The sequence below is a fragment of the Triticum aestivum genome, chromosome 3D (genome assembly GCF_018294505.1).
Source record: "Triticum aestivum cultivar Chinese Spring chromosome 3D, IWGSC CS RefSeq v2.1, whole genome shotgun sequence".
NCBI classification, from domain to species: Eukaryota; Viridiplantae; Streptophyta; class Magnoliopsida; order Poales; family Poaceae; genus Triticum; species Triticum aestivum.
In genome coordinates, this window is record NC_057802.1 from 160,901,182 (window position 1) to 160,915,032 (window position 13,851).

Sequence of the window (13,851 nt, forward strand, 5' to 3'; positions counted from 1 at the left end):
CGGCCCTCAGGTGGAGGCAGCTTGTGGCTCGGCACGGCGCGCGGCCATGGCGACTTTGGAGGCAACCGACGGCAGCTCAGGCAGGGCAGAACCGGCGCCGGCCGCGAGCAGAGGTGATCTGGCGGGCAGCAACTGAAGCGGGACGGATCAGCAGGTCGGTGTCAGGGAGATGCGGCCCGGCGGGGCAGCAGCTGAAGCGGGCAGCGGTAACCCGGCGGGGCAGCAGCTGAAGCGGGCAGTGATAACCCGGCGAGGCAGCAGCTGAAACGGCCGTCGGGGCGCGACGACCCGGAGGCAGGTCAGGCCAGGTGAGGGCGGCAGCTGGCAACAGACCATGCCGGCAGAGAGCAAAACAAGGTGACCCGGTTGCGACATCTGGTATAAATGGAACGAGAGGCCAACGACGGTGACTCGGGGCCGGCTTGTGGTCGGAACGGCGCGCGCATCAGACGGTGGAACACTGCCGCAGCGGAGGTCGTTTGTTGCCGAGGCGAGCGAAAGCAGTTCAAGGACACATTGGCGGGTCACTGGGGCGGAAGAAGCAGTTCAACACCTGCCCAGCAGTGCGAGGCCGAGGCGGGTCGAGGCAGGAGGCGAGGCCAGCCATGGCTGAGAAGGCGAGGCGGTTCAGCGTTGTAGAAGCACACTGCAGCGCGAGGCAGGCTGAATCGGGCGCGACGACCCGGAGGGCAGCCTGCGGTAATCCGGCAACGGCAGAGGCGCGGGGTAAAGAAAGGCAGCCGCGACAACCCCGGCGAGTTGGCAAATCAGATTGTTGCAGATGGCCACACGGCCGGTTTAGCTCGGCGGCTCGGAAACAGTTTAGTAAACATGTTCAATTGCAGGTGAATCTTCTCCTTATTCATAACAACCTCCGTCTTCATCCTTTCCATTCAAAGAGCTGATACTTAATGATGGCACTTCCCTGGTGCGCTTGTGTTTTCCCTCAAACTCTGAATGTATCAAGACGACGAGGCTGAGGTGACTCAGCGCAACTGCAATTGAAGCAACATGCGCACGGCTCGTGGTAGAACCGTATTAAAAGTTATGGCAGATATGGCCCAGCAACAGCCGATAGAGGCGACTTAAAACGAAGGCGAGTCACAGGATCAATTTTGAAGCGGTGACTCCACGGCCATGACAAATAGTAGCGGAGGTTTGAACCGGCCAGCGCCGGACTGACGTCTTAGAAGTGACTCGAGGGAGATTTTTTGACTTGTTTTCGTATCTACCCGGTCTTCATTGTATAATCGGAATCAACATCAAACCGTGTGCGTATCCTCAACAACAGACGAATTTGGCTGATTCGACGTTGGGACTCTGAACTTGCCCACAACAGCAACAACTCGTGGCTAAAAATTATACACAGCGGGTCTCAGCTGCGGCAGTTGCTCAAGTAAAAAAATGCAGGACGACAACGTTGACCTCAGTAGTAGCTTGGCACACTGGCGAGGGCGGCTTGGAGGCCGTGACGGTCGTGGCGGTTCACAGGCACGGGGCCGTGGCTGAAACGGCATGAGGCCCGCTGGTTGACAGGTAGGCTCGACGCGGGGGCAGCCCATAGGAAAACAGCAGAGGCGACTCGGTGATTCGACGCGACAGGCTGGCTTGCAAGTGGAGGCTGACCCGGAAGTTTGGGCATAAAACTCGGTGTCTGCCATCAATGCGTGATAACAAATTTCTGTAGACCGACTCAACCGCGGCAGAAGTGGATTAGCGTGGTGGCCGGTGAAGATGGCTCGGTGCAGGACCACAATATAGCCCGGACAGTGGCTCCATTCAACGGCGAGGCCATGATTTGTTTTACCCGGTAATCTGCAAGTACTACTATTCCAGGGAGGCACCTTTCTGATGGATTTGGATGTTGACCTGGAGTACTAGTATTTGGCTGACCAATCAATTGGCTGGTACACGTACAGACCAAGTTCAACTCATATTAGGATCAACCTATGCATCACGTCACTGATTAGGAAAATAAGATCCATTGACCCGCAGGTGACAGACAGACAGCAATAGCAGAGGCCGAAGGAGGGCCGTGGCAGAAGTGGTGCTGCCGCAAGGGGAAAATGAGGCGAAGTCTTGACAGGCAGCATTGATTCCTCCGGGTTGTGTTTGACTTTGGCGAAAACTTCTTGAACCACCGACAAAATAAATCTGAACCAGTATTTAAACCGATTGGACCTTGACGCGCCTTAAATCTCCCAAACCTTCAAATCTGGATTGATGAACTTGATACTGATGCAAATCCTTTCAAACCAGCTCTTCATCCGAAAAAATGCGAACTCCTCAATCCTTAGGAGAGATCCCTCCAAGAACTCAACACCACCGTGCGCGAGCCCCACGATGGGCGCTAACTATCGTGGAATTGTCATGGCAGATGTCCTAGTGTGAGGACTTAGTCGCGAGGCCAACACATCTATGTGGTAGCTTGAGAAGGGTTGAGCGGAATCGAGAGACGCAACACAAGACAAGGATTTAGACAGCTTCGGGCCCTGGGAAACATCATCCGGTAACAACCCTACATGCTGTTTGTGGCTAGGTTCCATTATCATCACGAGGGAGTCGCCGTAAACCGGCTCTCCCAGTTATGTCTAGCCCTAGAGATTATTTTCTTCTCTCCCTCTTGGGGTGCCCTGCCTCTCCTTATATAAATTGAAGGGGAGGGTTACATGTAGAGTCCAACTCGGATTAAGACTTAAACTATTCCGACTTCTCTACATGGGCTTCTTAACGTCTTGGGCTTCATAACGTCTCGGGCTTCATAACTCCAGGCGACTGTATCTGCCGAGTTATGACTGTCAACCAGTTATCACTGTCTACCGGGTTATGACTGTCAACCAGTTATCACTGTCTGCCGGTTTATGATGGTCTGCCGGGTTATCACTTCCTGCCGGTTTATGATTGTCTGTCGAGTTATCATCTGACTTAACTCCTGCCGGGTTATCATCTGACTTAACTCCTCCCGGGTTATCATCTGACTTAACTCCTGCCGGTTTACCAAGTACCAGCCGGGTTATAACTCCGGCCGGGTCATACCGCGGTGTATATCCCCGACACCCGCCATTTTGACCATTTTGAAACGGGAATGAAAAATTCAAAAACAAATCAAAACAACTGGAAACTCTTTGCATTATGTCATTGTATGTGCATCTTGAATGCCAAACAATGTTGCCTAAGGAATTTTTCATTTCCTTTGGATGAAAAATTCATTTTCCATTTTTCGGGTTCCCAAAATGAGTTTTTTTTGTGAAGAACCTGCCATATATTTGTGGCAAAATTGGACCAGATCAATTTTCTAAAATATTAGACCATATTTAATGTACAATCGGCCAAATCGTTGGGTGTAAAAAGCTTTGATCCACCTATCATGAAAAAGACAAATTTTCGCCAATTCAGTAGGAAGCGGGTCAAATTTGAACTGCAGCTGCCTCATAGTTTGCTCTTTATTTTTTCAAAAAATCATTTCTAGATAGATAAGTATCTATTTAATAAGAGAAACACCAAAAGTTTTCCAAGATTCAACCACTAGCTAGGAACCGGTCATTCCCGCCGTTTTGACCGCATTTTGAAACGGGCATAATTTTTTAAAAAAATCAGAAAATTAGAAAACCTTCGCATTGTATCATTATATGTGACCAAGTTATCAGGAAATATAATAAACTTGTAATACGGCAATTATTTTAAAAAAATGTTCTCGGAAATGAGCTATCATGTGTGAAGAATCATGGTTTTCAACCCAAAATGCTCATTCTTATGCCCACATTCATGGCATAGTTTGTTCAAATGATCTAATATTATGCACAAGGGTGCATCTTGGAATGGAAAACAATGTTGACTAAGGAAGTTTTCATTTTCTTTGGACGAAAATTTCATTTTCCATTTTTCGAGTGCCCAAAATGAGTTTTTTTTGTGAAGGGCCTACCATATATTTGTTGCAAAATTGGACCAAATCAATTTTCTAAAATACTAGGACATATTTAATGCACAATTGACCAAATGTTTGGGTGTTAGAAGTTTTGATCCACCTCTGGTGAAAGAGACAAATTTCCGCCGATTCAGTTGAAAGCGGGTCAAATTTGAACTGCAGCTACCTTATAGTTTGCTATTTATTTTTACAAAAAATCATTTATAGGTACATAAGTTTCTATTTAATCATAGAAACACCAAAAGTTTTCCAAGATTCAACCACTAGCTAGGAACGGTCATGCCCACAGTTTTGACCGCATTTTGAAACGGGCATGAAAAATTCAAAAAAATAAAAAATTGGAAAACCTTCGCATTGTGTCATTATATGTGACAAGTTACCAGGAAAAATAATAAACTTGTAATACAACAATTCTTTAAAAAAAGTGTTCTCAAAAATGAGTTATCATGTGTGAAGATTCATGGCTTTCAAGTCAAATGATCAATCTTATAGCCACATTCATGGCATAGTTTGTTAAAATGATATCATATTATCCACAAGGGTGCATCTTGGAATGGCACACAATGTTGCCTAAGGAAGTTTTCATTTTATTTGGACGAAAAAATCATTTTCCATTTTTTGAGTGCCCAAAATGAGTTTTTTGTGAAGGACCTACCATATATTTGTTGCGAAACTGTACCAAATCATTTTATTAGGCCATATTTAATGCACAACTGACAAAATGGTTGGGTGTCAAAAGCTTTGATCCACCTCTCATGAAAAAGACAAATTTCCGCCGATTCAGCAGGAAATGGGTCAAATTTGAACTGCAGCTGCCTTATAGTTTGCTCTTTATTTTTTTCCAAAAATCATTTCTAGTTACATAAGTATCTATTTAATCAGAAATACATGGTTTGGTGGCGATATGTTGAGGTTTGGACGGTAGCCGAGGGCCCCAACTCCAAAGCGTGTAAGCTCGCATGCCCGTCGCGTGGTCACCGCGTGACTGTGGCGTTGACGTGCGTTTTGGGCGACCTAGGCATGTCTAGTGGATTGGGCACTCACTAGGTAGGTGCTAGTAAGAAAATGACACCAGAAGTTTCTCACGAGGAGACCGAACTATGCTCAAATATGAATTAGCAGCCAAGTGTTTGATTAGCGGTACAAGAAATGCACATGGCCAATTGGCGTTTGTTTTGGCTGAGGACGATCATCTACTAAAAAGACTGTCTTCATAAATTTTCAGCTCAAAAGGATGAGCCTAGGTGGTACTTGCTTTGCAAAGTACCACACTGGGCAAAAATATGAATGTTGAAGCTGGGCTCAAAATAATAAATGGATTGAGCTAAAATTTGGTGGAGGATGGTTATTTGGGCATAGGAAAGCACTGTAGAAAATTGGTACCATTTGGACATGCCAAAGTGGTACTTCCTTCACAATGCTCTTCTCTGGATAAAAACTTGGGAAAATTAGCGAGAGAAATTGGATAAATGAAATGAGCTCAAATTTTCTGTAGGTAAGTTACATAGGTATGGTCATGCCCTGGTAAATTTTTAGATCATTTGGGTAAGCCTAGCTAGTACTTACTTCACAAAGCTTCTCTCGAGATCGAAACTTTGGAAATTTCCTGAGAAAGATTTACCAGGAAATTGGAGCTGATATTATCATCTGGCAATGATTTGGGTATGGAAGAGTGCCCAAAAAGTTTGAGGGTAATAGGAGGGGTCCAGATAACACTTGCTTTGCAATGTGCCAATCTGGCCATAAAATATAAATTGAACCTGGGCTCACATAGATGATTTGACTGAGCTGCAATTTGGAGGAGGGTGATAATTTGGGAATAATAAGGAACTGTATAAATTTCATGTCATTTGGATACATAGAAATGGTACTTCCTTCACAATGCTTCTAGGTGGACAAAAACATTGGAAATTTGCCGAGAAAGATTTACTGGGCAAATGGAGCTGAATTTTGTCATGAGGCAATGATTTGGATAGGAAAGAGTGCCCAAAATTTTTGAGGGCAATCAAGAACATATAAATAGCACTTCCTTCACAAAGTGATGTTCTGAATAGAATAGGAAAATGAATATTGTTGAATTATTTTTGAACTAGGCAAGGAAGGATTTTTTACATATTTGACGAAGATATGACCCAAAGAATTTATGAGATTTTTTTGGGAATTTTGGGAATTACAGAAATATAGGTTGCTTCACAACCTAGGGCAAAAATTGACACATGGACATGACACATAGGCAAAACTGATGAGGTGACGCCTAGTCATAGCAATCCACCACAATTTACAAGGTTATGACCATCTTTATTGGTCGTGATTAGCTAGAAATAAGGCAGCGGACCAGTGTTGTCTGCTTTATGACCATTTCGTGTAAGGAAATTACGACCTTTCTAACCAAAATAGTCAATATAGTTTAGGGTTTGGAGCCCCCCGAACAGCTTTTGACCAATTGGTCTCAAATGGTTGTAGATTTATGACCAATTCTTCCAGGGTCACTGACAGAAGGTCACAAGTTGACATATTTCTTGTAGTGCATGAACCACCATCCCAGGTGCTTGCTTTAACTTCGCGGTTGTCATGTGTGGTTGCATGTTGCATATGGTGTCTAGCTTGTATTCGAAAGGCCGAAGTCGGTCTTTATTAAGATAAGGAAATATATATTTTTACATGAACCACCATCCCAGGAGAACCAGAAGTCAAATAGCTAGTCAGGGCACTGGCCAAGCCAGTGACAAGCCCAGCACAGACAGACATCACCTACAAGACAACTAAAAAGCCACGGTGGTGGCGAAGCAGCCCGCCTCCCACTAGGCTCTCAGGTCCTCGATGATCATGCTCACCACTCCAGCCGGGTCTCCAGCTTGTATTGCATCCAATTTGGTTAAATTGCATCTGCTTAGCTTACACATTCGACCTTTGAATATGACATGCCTTCCTGTTTTTGGTACATACTCTACATCTGTCTATTAACCATGTTCTTACATCAAACTAATGTTCTTGTGTATCCCTCATCAATCACTTATGATGAGACAGTCAGGTCAATGGACTGCTGTAAGAAAAGATCCTCTTTTAAAGGATGTAGTGTCAGCCTCCCCACATGATTCTCAAGAAACAATAATGCTAGATGAAGATAGTCAACGTAGCTCTATAGTTGATGACCACTTTTCGCCTACACCACCATCACAGGTGCTTGCTCTAACTTGGCAGCGTGATATGTGGTTGCATGTTGCATATAGTGTCTAGATTGTAATTCTTCCAATCTAGTCAAATTGCATGTGCTATTCTGCTTAGTTTATACATTATACCTGTTAATGACACATGCCTTCCTGTTTTTGGTACATAATACATCTGTCTATTAAGCATGTCCTACATAAAACTACAGTTTTTTTGTATCCCGCATCAATCTGAGACACCTTTAGTATATATAGAGTAATATTGGTTGCATCTTTCATATGATTTATAGCATGCGCTCCTTCTAATTTGTTGAAACGCCATTTATGATGGGACGCTTTAAACTTGGCAGTCATATTGGTTACATCTTTCATGTGGTGTCTAGCTTGCATTGCTTCTAATTTGTTGAAATGGCTTCTGCTTAGTTTACACAAATATTTGTGAATATGCCATGTCGTCCTGTTAATCGTACATATTCCATCCTCGTATCATGTGTTTGCCTTACATCAAAGTAGTGATTGTCAGTATCATACATGAATGAGTTCTGAAGAGTGAATTTTATTGCTTTTTCTTGTCGGTTTTACTTGATCATGCAAAATCAACAAAGCGGAAGGAAATTAGCAAGGAGTGGATAAAGGTGCTCCTTCCAGACAACTGAAATGGAGGGCCTCTACAGATTCGACTCCGCCACCCCCCCAAGAAGATTTGAAAGACAACACATGCATAGACACTCAACGTAGCTATGTTGATGATGAGCATGTCTCCCCTAGTCCACCATCACAGGTGCTCCCTCTAACTTGGCACTGTTATATGTGGTTGCATGTGATGTATGATGTCTAACTTGTATTGCTTCAAAAAAATTTGAATTCCATCTGCTTACTTTACACATTATACTTGTGAATAAGACACGAGTTCTTGTTTCTAGAACATACAATATCTGTCTATCACACCTTGTTCTTACATCAAAGTACTGCTGTTGTGTAACCTGCAACAATCACTTTTCACAAGACACGTTTAACTTGGGAGTCTGATATAGTTTACATCTCGCATTATTTTGTAGCTTGTACTACTAATTTTTTGAAATGGCACTAATGACGAGACAGTTTTAACTTGGTAGAGTGATATTCGTTGCGTCTTCCATATGGTGTCTAGCTTTCATTGCGTCTAATTTGTTGAAAAGTCTTCTGCTTAGTTTACACATCATAGCTGCGAATATGCAATGCTGTAAATATGCAATGACACTAATGACGTGAGACCTTTAACTTGGTAGTGTGATGTTGTTTGCATCTTGCATATGTTTTATGTCGGTGTACAAAAGTAGGGGCTCTCTTTGTACCCTTTTACTTGTGCACGGGTAGTCAGAGCCGCGCTTGCAACCACAATTAGCAAGGAAGAAGAGGGAAAAAGAGGCTCAAGAATACCATAGCAGCGCTCCAACCAGGGGCGCAGAAGACGGAGCAACAAAACAGGCTTTCCCCCAGCAAGACCCTTGCCAGGGCGGCCTACGCAGCCCCGGCAAGAGCCTTGTCGGGGCAGCTCACCCAACGCCAACATCACAGCCACCCTTGAGCCTGAGAGTTCCAACACCATCGACAACGTTGGAACCAAGGCTCGGGAAGTGCCTGCGTGGAGGCATGCAAATCTTTGTGAAGACAAAAGGCCTACAAAGCCTAGATGAGAACAAGAAGACAAGACAAACCGCAAGGCTCCTTGACGAGGATGCCCACGAGGCCCCGACAAGGCTCCTTGCCGAAGACACCCGCAAGGCCCCGGCAAGGCTCTTGCCGAGGGCGCTCACAAGGCCCCAGCAAGACCCTTGCCGGGAATATACGGAAGACCGCGGCAAGGCCTTGCCGCCCCATCGCCGCCCCAGCTCAGCGACCGACCCACCAACTAAAGCAAGTACCCACGTCACGGTACGTGGGTACTAATCCAACTAGTCAAGCACCTACGTGGTGGCATGCAGATCTTCGTGAAGACCCTACCACCACGACAACTCAGAAGATTGCCAGCCTGCATGGCACTGCATGCTCCATTGGCCTGGACGCGTGTCGGGGCGAAACGAAGCGGCGACGGACGGGACGGGCCTCGTTACCGTCCCCGATAAAGCAAGAGGACACCTAAGTAGCGCATTTAATGCGTTTTGTCCCGTAATGACAGGCGATAAGCTTGCGCACTGCATATACCTTTCCACCTCCTGTTTGCCACTGTGGCGCCCCCTTTGACTATAAAAGGAGGTCCGAGGCATACTGAGGGGGGATTCGGATCTTTTGGACGACACACGCACCCTAGCTAGTTCAAGAGCTCAAGAACACTCAAATATACACCAAAGCAGGACTAGGGTATTACGCATCCTCGCGGCCCGAACCTGGGTAAACGATCCTCATGCTGGCTTCTAGACCCGCTCTTTGCACAACCCCGCGCCCGCCAACCGTAGAAGGGATTCCATTGATCCCATAGGTGTCGTTTCCACCGACATCTTTGGCGCGCTAGCTAGGGGGCGCAGTTGTGAAAATCCGGTCTAGCAGTTAGTTTAGCAGTTCTTCATCGCCATGGCTCACAAGAAGAGGACGATCATGGCGATCGGTTCATCCGGAGCCGAATGGCCCGTACCAGTGCGGGCGGGCAACGAGGTGGTCGTGGATGGAAGCCGAGGCGCGGCCCATGGACACCTGCATCGCTCTGGCAGCCAAAGCTTGGCGAGCGGCGTCGTTCGTGCACAAGACAACGAGCCACATGCCACCAAGTCCAAATACGGAGCCGGGCCCCCCGCAGGTGGCGCGGGGCCCTCCAAGGGCGATGTCATGCCACCTACGGGCGGCGCGGCAACTTCCAAGACACCTACGCCGGCGCCCACAACGCGCTCTTCCCAGGTTGTACACGATGAGCAGCGTCACCATGCTAGTGACCCCGGGCGCCGCCGCGGGAAGAGTCTTGTGCATCATTCACGGGACGTAGAAGACCAGCATGCACGCCGAGGCGCTAGCGAAAACGGCGCGCAGCCGCAAGGCTGTGATAGAGCTCCTTCTAACATGCTTAGAAGTCGGAGCGCGTCACGGTCCACGCAGCTTTCGCCGCTGCCTACGCCAGCAGAAGCCTTAGCGCGCGCGTAGTTGCTCCTCGACTTCGCTCCTACTGTGGAAAAGCTCGACGAGTGGAGAGCCACCATCCGGAGCCTCGTCGGCATCACCAACAAAGACGAGCCGCGACCAACGGGGCCCTCAGGCCGACGCTCTATCGAGCCACCGCACGCCAGTGGTGGAAGGACCGGAGGCGCTGCGGCCACAGTACATTCTCCTCCTCCTCGCCAGTTACCGCGGGCGCCGGTCCGTCGGGACGACGCTTGTGATAACATTTCCATAGCACCGTCCGACCCATGGATCCACCATGATCAACGCCAAGTTCTTCGGAGCGAGCACACGAAGACGCTCGAACCACCATCGAGCGGCGGCGCGAAGCGCGCCATCAGTCAGATAGGCGAGCAGGGCCCACTACGGACCACCCAGCTCTGGGGGGCGCTGGTGGCCTACCTTACAAGGTGGGTTGCCCAGCCTTCACCCATGAGCTGCGGCAGTTCTAGTGGCCCACTCACCGCACGTTCAAACCTGACGTCGGCGGGAAGTACAACAACAAGACTCACCCATCAGAGTTCCTCAGCATCTACACCATCGCGATGCAAGCTGCCGGAGCTCGCGACGACAAGGTGCTTGCCAATTACTTCCCGTTGGCACTTAAACCCAACGTCATGTCATGGTTGATGCACTTGCCAGTAGATTCTATTTCTTCCTGGTCGGATTTTTTCCTTGAGTTTGCGCCTTTACGGGAGGCCACCAAGCTCATGGCCAGGCAAGCGACTTGCATGTCATCCCCCAGAAAGAAGGCGTAAACCTGTGCAAGTACATACAGTGGTTCAGCCGAGTGCAGTACAACATCCCGGATGTTCATCCCGCCGCTATCATCAGCGCATTCCATCAGAATGTGCGGAACCGCAAAATGCGTGAAGAGCTGGCGATGAACCAGGTGAAGGATGTGGCAGAACTCTACGTTCTGGCCGATAGGTGTGCTCGGGCTGAAGAGGGAAGGAAGTACCCCGGCGAAGACGCCGGTGTGGAAACCGATTCCTCAGACGAAGACGTTGCCGCCCCGGCAAAGAAGGGCCGACGCCGCAACAGGAGGCGCAGAGGCAAGGCCGTGCTTGCCGTCGAGGGATCCGACAACGCCGGCCCTACCAAGAAGACCAAGGCAGACGACCCCGACAAGGAAGTTGCCGGGTGCGCCGCTTGCTGGGCCTTGGCAGCTGCCGACAAGCCAGGAGGCTCCGACAAGCAGTACTACAAGATCCATCGCACCAAGGGCCATGACGTCCAGAACTGCCGGCAAGTTGAGCAGCTCGCAGAGAAGCAGAAAGCCAAATATGAGAGGCGAGACAAGGAGAAAGGCCAGGATGGTGCCGAGGGGTCCAGCAAGAAGCGTGGCGGCCAAGCTGGCCGCCACGGCAAAGACAGTTAGCAAGAAATGCCCGCTAAAGGCCATGACAAGGAGCAAGAAGACGATGATCATTAGGAGGACGACGATTCTGGCGAGCACGAGTTCCAGAAAGCTACAGAGGCCATGTGCCTCGATGGTGGCGCCTCGTTGCACACCTCTCACCGCCAGCTCAAGCAGTGGGCGCGTGAGATCACAGCAGCGGAACCATCGTTCAATGCTCAGAAGCCACTGAAGTGGTCCAGCACACCTATCATTTTTGACACCGAGGACCACCCTGATCGCACAACTGTGGTCGGGTGTTTGCCGTTGTTGGTTTCACCAACAATACGCAACCTCAAGGTGACAAAAATGTAGTTGACGGCGGGGCCGGTCTGAACTTGATCTCCCCCGTTGTGATCAAAAGGCTGCAGATTCCTGATGGAGACCTCGAAGAGACGGGCACGTTTCAAGGGGTCAACCCGGGAAGAAGTCAGCCTAAGGGTAAGGTCACGCTGCCCGTGACATTTGGAGGCGAGCTGAACTATAGGACAAAGAGGATTGTTTTTTATGTCGGCGAGATCCCCTTGCCCTAATACGGGATCCTCAGCCGCCCAGCACTAGCCAAGTTCATGGTGGCATCACATTATGCCTACAACACACTGAAGATGCCTGGGCCGATAACCATCATCACCGTTCCCTCCGACAAGAAGGATGCGCTGATCTGCGCTGACCAACTCTACCGGGAGGCAGTTGCAGCAACTGCCGCCAAGGCACTTGCTCCTGCCGCTGAAGCCTCGGGAGGGAAGAAGTTCGGTAAGACCTCTCGCACCCACTCCGGCAAGCGCACCTCTTCGGAGTGCTGTGCTCCCGTCGAGGATGTGCCAGAGAGCTCCACCGGCAAGAGCAAGAAATCCAGAGCCGTGCCACCAGAGACCAAGAAGGTGTCCGTCAAGGAGGATGACATGGGAGGGGCTTTCACCATAAGCTCCACCCTCGATAGAAAATAGGAAGGCACGCTCGTCACCTTCCTGCGGGCGAATGTTGATGTGTTTGCATGGCAAGCATCCGACATCCCCGGCGTTCCCAGGGAGGTATTGAGCACCATCTTGCTGTCTGTCCTCATGTGCGGCCCGTCAAGCAGAAGGTCAGGAAGCAAGCTTTGGAATGGCAAGAGTTCATCACAGAGGAGATCAGGAAGTTGGAAGCGGCAGGCTTGGTGAGAGGAGTACTCCACCCGACGTGGTTGGCCAATCCGGTGGTGGTGCGCAAGGCAAATGGGAGGTGGAGGTTGTGTATTGATTACACAGACATCAATAAGGCTTTACCAAAGGACCCTTTTCCATTGCCGCACATTGACCAGATTGTAGACTCCACGGCCGGGTGTGACTTGCTATCATTCCTTGACGCTTACTCAGGATACCACCAGATCTTCATGACGAGAGAAGATAAAGAAAAGATAGCATTTATCACCCCATGCGGTCCGTATTGTTTTATACGAATGCCTTTCGGGTTGAAGAGTGCCGGATCAACATTTGCAAGAGCAGTCCAAATTGGTTTTGAGCCTCGGCTACATAGAAATATGGAAGCTTAAATGGCAGACATAGTGGTCAAAACCAAGGACATGGCAACACTCATACAAGATTTAGAAGAGACGTTTGCAAATTTGCGCAAGATCAACCTCAAGCTGAACCCTGAGAAGTGTGTCTTCGGCGTTCCGTCCAGCAAACTTCTCGGGTTCTTTGTGTCACAGCGTGGGATCGAGGCGAATCCAGACAAGATCAAGGCCATTGAGCAGATTGAGGCACCCAGGCGGATCAAGGATGTGCGTCGGCTTGCTGGCTGCGTTGCCTCCATGAGCCGATTCATCTCCAAGTCTGCTGAGCGCGCCCTTCCCTTTTTCAAAATCTTGAAAAAGGCGGGCCCAATGGATTGGACCCCAGAGGCCGAAGCAGCACTACAGGATTTGAAGAAATACCTCTCCTCTACACCAATACTGGTTGCGCCTAAACCACAAGAGCCGTTGTTGTTGTATCTAGCGGCAACAAATCAAGTGGTCAGTGCTGCGCTAGTGGCGCAGAGAGAGGTCAATGCGGAAGTGATAGCAATGGCAGAACTGACCAGTGGCAAGGCAGAGCGCTCGACAGAATCTGACGCCACTGGAGTAGAAGCGACGCAACCAAATGAAGTAGTGCAGAAGAAGAAGATGATGCAGCACCCGGTTTACTTTGTCAGCTCCCTCTTGCAGGGTGCTAGATGAAGGTACTCCGGTGTGCAGAAATTGCTCTTTGACCACC